A 13,681-nucleotide genomic window follows, 5' to 3' on the forward strand; every position below is an offset into this window, starting at 1 on the left:
TTCTGGTTTGTTTTGGTGTGCCCGCTGGAAGTGAAAGGTCTGTCTGTGAGGTAGAAGTTCAGATCAGCCTAGATGGAGAAACTTCTTGCACTTTCTGGTCTGTGTGTGCTTGTGCACATGCACAGTACTAACCTATTCTACAACTTTTGAGTGTGCAATGTGGTCTCTCAGTTTCTGCATAACTTGATTGTACCCCATGTTTGGGGACATCATGTTACTGAAAACATCTACAGTTGAATGTCCAAACCTAAGAGTGACTTTGGAAGGCTGAGCTAGACACAATGTTCTGCACATGACTGGTCCTTTGTATGCTTAGCATTTGTTGGTTAAATAGCAGTTGCAGGGGAGCTGATCCAGAATGGGGGCTGCAGGATGGAGAGGGCATCAAGCCGGTTAATCCTGCTACAGTGCTGACTGTGCCCCATGCTTCCCCAATGACTTCTACTTACCCCCAGGACACAAGCTACCACAAGCTACCTGTTAGTTTTCCTCCAGGGAGAAATCAACTCCCCTTCATGCTCTGCCCCCATGGCTGCTATTTAATTAATGAAAACCAAGCACATGAGGTACAACCAGACACGTAACATCTAGGCTGGCCTTATATTGGTTCAAAGTATTTGGTGATACATGATAAATAAGAAAGATAGAAAACTGCAGCTATTGTCCCCAGTCCTCAGTGGTTTTAGTTTCCAAAAGGGGAACCTAGGATAAAACAAAAAAGATGGCTAGCAGTTAGGAATGGCCTTTCTCATTTTCCCTGTCTTAGGTTTTTTATATACGGTACATTTCCACATCAGTTTGCATTTTTTTAAAAAGTCCTCATGAAAATTCATCAGTGCCTCAGTGCAAATTTCTCCTACTATACACATTTTTGAATGGATTTCTGAAAAGCTGTTTCCCCTAGTATGATGCATTTTTGTACATTATTTTCATGAACGCATGCATTTTTGTGCACAATATTTGGTTGGAGAACTGAATTGCTAAGTGTGAATTTTGATCGACGGCTGTGTCTTGGTTTCAGCTATTTCAGAAAGTGAGGCTTGTCTTTAAATGCAAACTTTAAACCCAATTTCTCTCTGACTCCCACCTCCCAATCCCTACTTGAAATATTCACATTTTATATTAGCACGTGAACAAGCAGATTAAAAGATATTGTCTGTGTTGCAGTTCTAAGGACCCTCCTTAGAGGGTCCCTGCTGTCTCCTTGGCAGTTTGCAAAGACACGGAAAACAAAATGGTTACCCCATTGGCCCCAACATGAACAATCCACAACAAAGTGAGCACACAGTTCCTGTCCTAGATTGGCACTCTGCTGCTTAGCTCAGTTAATAAATTATCTGGGAGGGCCAAGAACATCAGTTCTGCACTTCTCCTAGATGGCCTTCACATAACAGAACAGGGTTTTTAAAAGTAAAACTAGGCACTATATTTTGTGTTTATCTCACACGGTATTTCATTGATTCCATCTCTTGCGTTTTACTTGGAATACAGCAATACAGTTTAAGCTATAACTTCAGATATACACTTCTGAACTATGGTTCAGATTCTGCCCCATTCAAAGGTACTCAGGCTGAAGCCTGTACAGTGGTACCTTGGGTTAAGAACTTAATTCGTTCTGGAGGTCCGTTCTTAACCTGAAACTGTTCTTAACCTGCGGTACCACTTTAGCTAATGGGTCCTCCTGCTGCCGCCGCGCCGCTGGAGAACAATTTCTGTTCTCATCCTGAAGCAAAGTTCTTAACCTGAGGTACTATTTCTGGGTTAGCGGAGTCTGTAACCTGAAGCATCTGTAACCCAAGGTACCACTGTAGACCAGAGTTGGGGAACCTGTGGCCCTGCTGATGTCACTTGATTTCAGTTCCCATCAGCCCCAGCCAGCATGGCCAGTGGGCAAGAATTATGCGAGTTGTGGTCCAATATCTAGAGGATAGTGCCTGAACTGAAAGTGAGCATATGTCAGCAGAGAATGAAGTGTGAGCATGTCAGCTAGAAAATGCTAGTGAAAAGATTTGCTTGCATGCTAGGGCTGGATAGGACTTGTACTGTAATAAGATGCTGAATTAACAAAGCAGGAATGAGTTGAGCCCTTTCAAATAAAACCTGCTTTTCCTACAGCTTGTGCCCATGTTGCTGTCAGGGAGCAAAGCAATGGGGTTTGCATGGGAATGACAATATAGTAGCTCAAAGGGACGTAAGTGTTATTCCAGTGTAGTGCTATGTCATTACAGAACTGGTTTGGCTGTAGTGATGTGCTGTGTAGGATAAAATGGTCAAAACTATATATTTTTTTCTGTACAGCACTATCATAACAAAAGAGAAAGGGATAAAATCCAGAAATGTTCTAAACCTTTTAGATCCTGTTTAAACCATGTAATGTTATGCAAACAATTTACTTCAAATGCTAAGCTTAAGAACAGCTTTATTAAGACACTGAGAAACAATTCAGCATCATGATGCTTTTAAAAATAGATGCCAAATATTCCCTTTACCTAGCTTCTTTTAAGAAGGAGGGGCAAAGAAATTACAAGGCTCTCAAGCAAATCCGATGCAAATATATTTATTGGATTAAGCCACAAACACTGATCTGCACAGATAAAATACTGTGGCCAGTAATAACGAAGGAAAAACATATTTGGCTACTCCTTTAAGTGCCACTTTGTCTTCCTTCAGGACCTGGTAAACCTACAAGAATGAGTCACATTAGTAAATCACTATTCAACCACAATGTGCTTTTCTAAGAGAATGAGGATTACGACAGTCAGTGCCTGCTGCCCACTGACAATCATGGGAACCGACCTCAGTAATAAATCCAGGCATTATCTGGCTCAATACTGACCAGTTCTCACGCCACAACAACTCTTTTGATGTGACCGTCAAAAGCCAAGGATGCCCAAAAGCAGTAGCAGAATTATAAGCAAAAGCCACACACACACACATACAAATAGAAATAATTTAGCAGAAATATGTAAAGCCTGCTTCCCAGGCAGTCTTTCTCGCTGTGCCGACCATTCTGCTCTGTGCCAAAGACTTCACAGATGTAAAGAGAATGAAAATGTTGCCGTATTTGTGCACATAATATTTACTAATACTGAGTATGAGCCAACCAGAAGTTAAGCACTGTTATGTCTCATTGATTCTAGGAAGAGAGATTTAAGCCTAAGTGGGGAAAAACCAAAAAACACACAATGGGACTTACGAAACTTAATGCCAGCTGGATCTTGCCCAATGTTTGCCCATAATATACAGACTACAGTATTATTGATTTTCAGTTCCATCTTTCATGTGTACACACAGCCAGAGAAAAAGCTTAGCACATGAAGCAATCTTTATCCTTGATACAGGGCTGTAGCATAGCTACCATGCTGAGAACCCATATTCCGTGCCAGATGTTCTGGAAACATGGGAGATAGTGGCTTCCTAGAAGCTCAGGAGGCAAATTCTTGCCAGCTAGCCTTTTGCATAGGCACTCTCCTGTATTACATGTGTTTTGTATACTACAGTGCCCTCACACAATGGGGAAATAGCAAGGTTACACGTGCAAGTCATGCCAGTGCACCTATTGGAGTTGCCCCCAGCAGATGTGCATTCAGTACCAGTGCAGAAAGAGGCCAATGCATGTAGCCATTGTTCCTTCATAGACCGGACGGGGACAGGTTATATGGGGCAAACACAGAAGCCCCTTTTCACAATAGTGCTTGCTTGTGAGCGAGGGCCCCCTAAGACGCTGAATTAACACGAGAGTGTTCACTGCAAACAGCCTACAGATCTAAGTGGACATATTAGCTGTACAGAACATTTTGTTTTCTTCTTGTATTGATGCATTGCTTTCCCTGAGGCATCCCAAAGTGATTTATAATATATGAGATGTGTAAAAGAGTTACCTGATATTTTTCCTGAAGGTGGCAACAAGCTATTAGAATTCCAAACTGTTTCAGTGGGAGCTGGAGGAAAACATTTTTTGATTCAGAATTCTGTTAACAAAGCAACAACACAGAAGTCTTGAGTTTCTGCAAGGGATGGATGAACCTTCAGTTTCTCATTTTTTACAGTCTTAAGTTCAATTTTCCCACTTTTTTTTAAAAGATGTGTACAAATTTTCAGGCAACCTCCCCTCAATGCATGCATTTTTGTACAAAGTTGTTGAATATTTTTGCAAATTTTGCACATTATTTTCATTAACATGAATACTTTTGCTTAACATATGTATTTCTTTGGTTAGAGAACAGCATCTCAACATTTGAACAAGTGTGAAATTTCCGCTTGTCCTGTGCTCAAGAAAGCCACTTTCTAAGGCTTCTGATCATTTTAACTGGGGATCTTCATGTAACACATGGACCACACAATGGAGCTACGAGTCCTCCCGTCTATTATTTATAAAAAAGATGGTTTTCTTTAAAAGTAGAGTCTTCTTGTCAGCTAGGAGGAAGGCACCTCAGGACCACTTCATTCAACGAAAAGCATTCCTGGTACGGAAGAATTATTAACCAAAAGCGTGCACACACATGACGCGTAGGAGTCTCGCAATTTCCTACAAAGAAATAGCTTGGACAGCTGCTTTTTCATTTGTGCACACAGGTTTTAAGTCACATCACTACATTTAAAACAAACATAGAAATTTCTTTTAGGCCCAAGTGAAAGTTTGGTCATGGGACTAGCATGCCCCCTTGTGGGATACTTCTGTATTTATGCTAAGCAACAGTAGACCAAATGCCTTTTGGAATGCTGCAAAATATTTTGAAGAATGGAAGAGAAGCTTCTCTTCCCAAGGCCTGGGGAACCACTAACAGTCAGAGTAGACAGTATTTATTATTAGTAGTATTATTAGTATTAGTATTATCATTACTACGACATTTGCATCCTACCCTTTCTTTAAAGAGCTCAGGTCAGGAAATATAACAAGCAAATAGAAAGAGAAACTACCCAAGTGACTCTGATACTAAACCCCACATTGACACTAAGTACATAAAAGAATGTACCCACCCCTCTTCCCCCTCTTTTTCTTCCAGACTTTTTACTGCATGTAACACCAATATCTCACAACAAATGCAACTGATCTGTAGCAATCACAACCTGAAAAAAGAGATAATGCTTGTACTTTTGTAAAACTATGAAAATATTTAATAAAAATATTTAAAAAAATAAAAACATAATAATTACAACTACTACTGGTAAAAACATAGAAGTTGTTGAGGCTTTGGAGTACTGCATTTCTGTTACCACGCAGAAATAGGGATGCAAGCTACGAAGTTGAATAGTACTTTGATTAAGTGGTAAGTTCATCCACAGACTGAATGCAAAAAAATTGCAAATATGCGGAGTGAAAAAGAACATTTGCTTCCATCTCGGATCCTCGTTGAACAACATGACATCAAAACTACCGTAACGACAATAAAAGCAACTTCCCTGACCGGGAATCGAACCCGGGCCGCGGCGGTGAGAGCGCCGAATCCTAACCACTAGACCACCAGGGAGCTGTGGAATACGCTTGTCTGCTTCTTTATGAGAAAGTATTCCATTGGTTTACCTTCCCTTAATCTGCATAAATTCCGCCTATAAATGTCACCCCGCCTCTTGATGTTAAATGACCTATCAGCATGACTTTCTGCTCCCGCACCTTAAAACGGTTCCTATTTAGTGCCCTGCTTTGCAACCGAACGTTGACGCTGGCTCCGCCTCCTCAGCGCAGCAGGCTAGGCTGCTTTTGTCAGCATCTGACAAAGAATAGGTCGCTCTTCTAGCCAGTTTGCCAAGTTCTCGGCTATCGCGAGAATGGGCGTAAATACGTTCTCTTTGTCCGGCCCGTGTTTTGTTGAGTTCTCAACACAGAGATAAAAGTGTAGAGTAACGTATTCATTGTCTGCGCCGTATACTTCCGGATTCACCATGGAATACATTTTTCAAAATATCCTACGGGGCAGAGCGACGGCTCATAGAAATAAGAAGAAATTCAAATTTCAAAGAGCAGTGACTGTTCACCCCTAGCCTCCCCAAAACATTTTTTTTGTTTACTCTTTAAACATTCTCAACACGTGTCAAACCTACATAACTCCAGCATGAGTTTGTAACTGCAAAAGAAAAAAACGATAAAAAGCAGCAGGTGATTGTGGCAACGCAAAAACAAAAATATTTAGTACGGCATCAATAAAATTATGCGGCCATAATAAAATCTGCCAAACCTGGTGCTCATAAAGGCTCCCAACCCACAAACACAATCGAGATTTGCAGATAAGGTGATGTGCGTGAGAGAGGACAGCTCTGAAACAGTGACATCGCTGCAGATCAAAGCTGAAGCTGGACTTGGGTTCCCAGTAAAATGTCCACACACAGAGAATCCCTCGGAAGCAGGCAAACCCCAAACCCTCCTGGCCCAAACCCAGTTCTCAGTTGTACGCAGGCACTTGTGCGCCGCCACGAACTTGCACACAGGGCAGCTTGCGCAGGGATGCCGTCAAAACCACCCTAAGCCCCTCTCCTGATTTTGCGGCTCTTCCCTTCTTCGCCTCTGCGGTTTCTCAGCGCAGGAGGACGAGACTCTTCCTTCGCAGAGCCTCGACTTCTTTCTGTTTGAGCGCCTCCTCGTGCCCGGAGGATGGAGCCCGAGAAAAGGGCTTCTCCAGTCCCCGGGCTGCCCATCGCTGTTTCTTCCTTGCATCTATTGAAAAACTTGCACGTCCAATTTTAGGAATAGGGCGCGTTGCTGCAGTTGCGTTGTTAGGCAACCGGCTCCTGGATCTCAATCTTTCTCTCTCTGGAATAAAGGAATCCTTTAAAGGATAGAATTGAAGAGAAGACTGTAATAAACAAAGACCTCCTCTATCTTTATCGTTACCAGTATAACCACGATCAGCAAGACATATATGCGAAATATATTTTGAGGATTTTTTCCTTCGCGTTAACTTTGCTTGTTTCTTTGCATCACAGTAGATCATCAGGGCATCTTTCTCCACCAGTTCGATTCGATTCCTCTATTCAGGCCGATCTGCTGGATTTCGATGCAATTGATTTTGGGGGTGGGGAGAATAATTACACAAAGTCCTTTCTCTTTTTGCCTTTATAAAGAGCTGCGGAGCTGCAGACTGGGGCTGGGACACGTATTAAATTGCACAGCACTGTCTGAATGCTCGCATCGCCGTGTCGTTGAACCTTCGAGACAAGGATCTCGAACAATAAATCATGAAGGTGAGGAGCTGAATGCGTTATTGCTGTAGCATAACAGAGCAGGGTCCAAGGGGTCTCTGAGCTCACTTTGCACTGCACAGTTACAGCTGGTTAAAAAAAAAAGTCACCATCACCTAGCAGTACTTCTGACAGACGAACCCAGCAGATGGAGCTTGCCTTCACCTAAGCACCCCTATTTGGGTCTGAAGGATGATTTAGCCTGTACTTCCCCTACACTTACTTGGGATAAAGTGTCATTGATGAACTCAATGGGATGGGATGTTGTTGTTTACGGTGAGTGGGCGCGTGCCAGGAGTGCTGTTAAGCTGCTCGATTTCTGCCTATCATGCAGTTATACGAAAACGTAGGATCCCAACTTCAGGATTATAGAGGTTTAATGCGCGCAAGAAGGTAGTTACGACTAAAGATAGTTTCTGCTGCACTCGACCAATGGCATCTGAACCCAGAAAATCCACAACGGATCAAGCTGTACTACCTGACAGGTCAACATTTTGTCACAGCCCAGCTTTCTTCTCACCGACACCTCTGTGTATCACTCATTTGATAAAGCAGGCGATTATCAAGCCCTGTGCAAGAAAGGCCACTTTCACACACTTCTACTTTCTTGTTAGTACACAACTAGATTTCCGGGTGGGACGAGAATTAACTATTCTTAAATTTAACAGGTCCCAAGGAGGAGGATTCATTCGCACATTATATAAAAGTTTTCTAAACTACGAGACTATTGACAGACAACTTTAAAGCAATATACAGTACTGCAAATCTGAGGGGGTTTTGTGGTCGTTAAAATTTGCACGCTGAGTTTTAGCAGAACCGTGTTCTCAAAACTGTTTGCAATGATAGGTCATAACGGAACCAATTAAGACTGCAATCTTAACACCGTTCACCTGGGAATATGCTCGACTGACATCAATAGAATTTAAGAAAAAGCATGGACAGCATAGCAGCCTGAAATTAAAGCAGTAAAGCACCAAATCATAAAACCCTAAAATACTGAAATCACAGCACCCATATTGCAGGTGTGAGTTCTGCTCAGAGCGGGTGAAACCACTCTGGGAACTAATTAAGAAGAAAACCTCAAAGTAATACGGGAAGCGAAATGAAACTTTTGAAAAAACACAACTTCCCTGACCGGGAATCGAACCCGGGCCGCGGCGGTGAGAGCGCCGAATCCTAACCACTAGACCACCAGGGAGCTGAAAAACGGTATCTTCGTCTGATTTATGTAAGACACTTTGTTATTTTTGGTGCCACATGACATTTTTAAAAGAGGAATTTAAATTTAGACCAATTCAATTGTTCCCTGGCTGGGAATCAAACCCAGGCTGCAGAATGAGAGGACCAAATCCTAACCACTAGACCTTGGACCAAAGTCAATAGCTAAATTATACATTCCATAGAAATAATGAGCATGGTAATTGCAATTTATACCAAACAAGAGTGGCTCTTTCATATCAGTGAAATCTCTTATTGGAACTTATTTCACATTTATCTAAGTGCAGCTACTGTAACATGTCCACTCCTATCTCGTTTATGAAGTTGTACATATTCAGTTTTCCAATTTATTTACTGAATTATTGTGATGATGTACGTATCCTATATAATGGAGAGGTAAAGGGACTGTTAATAACAGCCATGCAGACCTATTTGTGAATCAGACAAATGATTATATCAAAATAATAGAAGGATCACTATAAAAGCTGTGACATAAATACTTCAGGAAGTGAAATTAAATGTAAATACATGATTGCTTTTACTTACATCAGTTGTTGGTTTACAGTATCAAAGCAATAACATAGTAAAGTACATTTTAGATTAGAATTGATTTATGACATTTAGCAAACAAAAACTAAACTATGAATTAATTAAATGTAAACATGCAAGCATCACCTCTACTAGCATTTCTAGTTCTGGAAGAACATCCTTTGCACTAGTGTGCCCAGCTCACTGCTTTACCCCTAACCACAGAATTCCTTCGTTAAAGTTACAGTGCAAATTTGCAAAACTCTATAAAATGCAATCCTAACCACACTTAACTAGGATTAAGCCCGACTGGACTCAGTAGAACTTACTTTTGAACAGACATGGTTAGGATTGGGTTGTTAGTCTACGGTATCGTCCATTTACCTGGGAGTAGGTCCCCTTGAATATATATCATAGTAGACATGATTAGAATTGCAGTAGCTCTGTAGCAAGTCAGCAGGGTATATATGGGTTCGTAAAGAAGCAAAAATGATCCAAAGCCAAATTGTAGCTCTTTGGGTTATTGATGTCACTCTTTGAGTTACTGGTACTGAACAGTTTCATATACTCTGACAGCCACAATGTTAAGGTAGGCTTCTTTTAGGTACCTCAAACTGGAAGAAAAATGTAGCAAAATAGTATCACGGCCTAATCCCATATGCATGTTTACTCCCACTGAATTATAAAGCAAATACAGATATGTGTGTCTCCCTGGGTTTTCTTAAAAACAACTCGAAGCCTTACCCCTCTGGATTTGGTTTGCCATATCGTTAATGTCTCTTGTTCTTGTGCCTTTAAGGGCAGCCTGGAAAATAGAAATTGAGCAGATAAAGTTTTTTCTGGCTGCTGGAGATAAGTGGTGAGGCACTGTGAGCACAGGAGGAATAGGAAAAGCTGACATCCAACTGAGAAATATGGATATACAACACACTTAGGCTTGTAAGGTACTAACAATGTTTCCATAAGGAGGCCCAGGGTTGAGGTGCACAAGACTTCTGGACTTATCACAGGTATGCAGAAGGCATAATATCAGCAGGCGCAGCCTTTTTTACCCATGAATGACAAACTGCACCTGCCCAAATTTAAAATGTTCTCTACTGTTAAAGGTACAGGGACACTGTTTGCATCTGATCACCTTGTTCTTCCACCAGTGCCTGCTTTGTAGTTTGTCCTTTTTTTGAGATATGATCTAACATGAGGAGCGTGCTAAATGGCTGAGATGCTGAGGGGAGATAGGAGGCAAGTTCTGGGAAATCTTCCTGTTTTCCCTGCCTACCTTCTCAAAATCTCCCATAAACAGGCCAACACCATGCCCCTTCTGACTACTGAAATACTAACCATCATCTTGGCTGAGTTGTGAAGCGGGGGGAGTTGTGTGCTGCAGTTGCAACAGAACCCAAAGTGCATTGTCAAGAAGAAAACGAGATGTCACAACCCATGATGGGAAAATCCACTTTTCAGGGGCAATAACTCAGTTCTCAAAAAAATGCTTTTAAATGATTTCCCTTACATTTTTTTTCTGCTTGAAGCTCTTGTGCCTTCAATAGTTGAACAGGTAGAAGTGCAAGCTAATGATGCAGTTATGCAAAAAGCTACACACTGAACTCTTGCACTGGAATGAAACGAATGGAGTCTGTCAGGAAAAACGCAGATAATACCCTTCTTATTCACAACTGAGCAAGCACAAGCATATTATGGAATATTCACAAGGAGGGGCAAAGGGCTTCTTAGTTTTGGGATATGACACTTTGGTGGGTGCGGGCCTAGCCCTTGAAGCAAAGAGTCAGAAGGTTAGCCCTCTTCCTCTCTTATTTGTTTAAACTAAGGGTGGGGAAACCAGGGTCCTTCAGAATGTTGCCCAAGTCCAACAGCCATCAAGCCCAGCCAGCATGGACAATAGTCATGAGCATTTTCTGGGTGGGTGGGGGACTGCTTCCTTGCTCCTGGTGCTCAGAAACACAAGTTGTTGAAGGCAGGTAAATGGCAGCATATGAGCTGGCTCTACCATTTGACAGACTAAGGAAGCTGTCTAAAAGTGGCTGCTTTTAGGTGTTAAACTACTAGATTATTGTGGTATTTTTACTCACAAGGAGAGGCATTTGCAGCATAGTCTATCTCCAATGCCAACATAATGTGGGTATTATACACCTTGCCTCTGGGAGAAGGCATTTCCCCCCAGCCTGCCCTCAGGCAGCAAAAGGCCTTGGGCTTGAAAAAAGCACACACATTTCAAACAAGGCCATGTTGGGGGGCCACTGGCCAAGAGCTCCCTGTGATTATAGTAGAACTTTTTGCTTGGAGAAGCACTGGAGGGAAAACGACCCCAAACCCGGTTTAATAAGATGTGGACGCTCCACGCATGCTCACAGACTTGTGTGTACACGGCACCGTCCAGAGAATGACAGATTAATAAATATCATTAGGAATGGACGTGTTTTTGCCAGATACGGTATTGGGGAGGAGGAGGAACTGATTCTGGGCGAGAAGAGAGAGTGGAGCACGTCACGAGGAAATGACTGCACCCTCTGCCTCCCCTTTCTCCGCTTCTTGTGGGATTCTACGCATTTCCCCGCGGGGTCGCCCCGCTCCGACGTGGGCGGAGCCGGGGCCCGGCTGCGAGGGAGGAAGGGAGAGGCCGAGGCGGGCTCTGAGGAGATTTGCCGGGCTCAGCTGGCGGTGGGGAAAGGAGCGAGCTAGAGTGGGAGGGAGGGTGTGCGTCGCCGTGCGGGTGCGCGCAGGGCACAGAGGGGCGGCGGCTTGTGCCTGTTTCTGCCGGGGGAAGCATGCTGCTGTTGCCGCTACCGCCGTTGCGGCGACTGCTGCTGCAGCCCTTGCAAGGCCGGCGGGCGGCCTCAGGCAGCTGCGCGCCCCGGACGGCCGGCTGAGCCGCAGCGGCGCGCGAGGGTGGATCTTGGCAAGCGCGGCTTTCTTCTTTCGGCGGCTGTCGCTGCAGCAGCAGCTCCTTCCCTCCGCCAGCCAGTCTCCTGATGCTTTGGTCTACTACGCGCCCCTTCCTGGGTAGAAGAATGAGGGGATCTCAGCTGGGCATCCTCGAGGGAGAATCTGCCTAGGGGGCCCGTGGAGACTGCCGCACACCTTCCGGAGGTGGATACCGGAGAAGCTACAACCTCCGCCGCCGCAGCGCCCAGCTGTGCGCCTTTTGGAAAACATCAAATGCTGGTGCGCATCAAGGGGATGGGCATGTTGATGGGGAGTTGGGGGCGGGGTGGAGAGAAACAGGCTCCCTCTTTGCAAGAAAAAAAAATGTGTGTGTGTTTGTGTGTGTGTTTTTGAACCTCCCACCAGCTCTCTGATCAGCATTTGAGGAGGCGGGCGGATGAGGCGAGGGGGGGAGGAAACGCCTGCGCTTGGCTGCCTCCCGCTGCAAAAGCTTGTTTTTCTCCGCCTTGCCCGGCAGGCGCTTGCCAAAGGGCTGCCCGGCTCCGAGATGCAGGTCCAGGAGGTGGGTGTGGCTCCGGCGCTCACTTCCTCGCTTTTTTCCTCCCGAAATCGCTTTTCAAGCGACGAATCCTGTCTCCACGGGGGCGTTGAAAGGGTTAGGATGATGGATTCCCTTGCTTTGCAAATAGTCCCTGCCTACAGCAACGTGCGAAGTTAACGCGCAGTCGAAAAGGTTTGTTGCAGGCGCCCACCCACGTTGCTGTTGTTGTTGTTGCAAGTCGGTGATCTTAAATATATCATGCAGTTGCCTTCCCTCCCGACTTTATTACGGTTTCTCACATGGAAGAGTATGTTTCTTTAGCTACACAGCCAGCCAGAATATCTCTCGCTTGGTGAACTGAGGTGGAGGTCTAGGAGTGATGTTTGTGACCCTGGTTCACATACGCTTGGAGGAATTGCTTATGAAAATGGGCTTTAAAAAATATGCTCAGCAATGTGGGTAAGAATCCACTGCAGTGATGCGTTCATGCCTGAAGGTACAGAGAGAGGTGTATAGCTAATATTTAAGCTTGTTCAGCAGAACTTCAAATCATCTGTAATTTACAAGGGGAAACAATTCTCTTAGCTAGCCACTTACAGGTAAAACATACTTTGAAAGAAGGAAATGGACTATTTTTGGAATTCTCATAATCAGGTTGTTTACGATTTCCTGACTTCTAAAGATTTATTATATTAAAAAATGGGAGGGGATATTAGCATACAGTGCATCACAGGCCTTGGACATAGACTGGACAAAAACAAGGTGCAGCTTTGAGATTTGAGAAGTGTTGTGTTAAGAGATATTAAGCATGTAAATAAAAAAAGTTTTGTTTCGCTTTGTTCATTTAAATAACACCAACTATGCCCATGGCATTTTACACAAAACAGATATGACAGGTCGCTACCTTAGGGGGTAGACACTTAAAATCTATGAGTAGGCACACTTCAGAACAAGAAAGGAAGGAATTTTTAAAATATTCTTCTAACTTTACTGGTAGCAAGGGGCGTAGGAAGGGGGGGGGATGCCATTCACTCCGGGTGTCATCCCTGAGGGGGTGACAAAATGGCACACCGCGGGGGGCAGCACTTACCACAGGGCCTGGCCTGCAGTGTGCTTGAGCCATGCGCCTCTCCTGGGAGTGACGCGGTGGCTTGAGGCCCCACTTTGCCTGAAATGGCAGCCTGGGGCTTGCGTCTGCCAGGCGAACTCCGTGGTCAGCTCGCTGCCCTGCCCCCCTGGGCGGATCACTGTGGCGCCCCCGTGCAGTGCCTGCCCCCCGTGCGCGGATCACCACAGCACCCCTGTGGGCAGCTTGCC

General features: G+C 44.2%; 1 protein-coding gene and 1 long non-coding RNA gene across 3 annotated transcripts in view; one reads left to right on the top strand and one right to left on the bottom strand.

Annotated features, from left to right (window-relative positions):
- Positions 1 to 2,541: 2,541 nt before the first annotated feature.
- On the bottom strand, positions 2,542 to 6,008 carry LOC308583217. The gene is made up of 3 exons (XR_014006131.1): positions 4,981 to 6,008; positions 3,882 to 3,971; positions 2,542 to 2,682 (listed from the first exon to the last, which is right to left on the bottom strand). It is a non-coding gene; the product is annotated as an uncharacterized lncRNA (long non-coding RNA).
- A 5,574-nt stretch (positions 6,009 to 11,582) lies between these two features.
- The window catches only part of NCOA7 (nuclear receptor coactivator 7), a 65,602-nt gene continuing 63,503 nt past the window's right edge, over positions 11,583 to 13,681 (top strand). For both annotated transcript variants that reach the window (XM_081187640.1, XM_081187641.1), the window contains exon 1: positions 11,583 to 12,102. The gene's annotated coding sequence lies outside the window, so the exon portion shown is untranslated. The remainder of the gene's footprint in view (positions 12,103 to 13,681) is intronic.

Source organism: Podarcis bocagei, assembly GCF_964188305.1.
Source record: "Podarcis bocagei genome assembly, chromosome: 3".
NCBI classification, from domain to species: domain Eukaryota; kingdom Metazoa; phylum Chordata; class Lepidosauria; order Squamata; family Lacertidae; genus Podarcis; species Podarcis bocagei.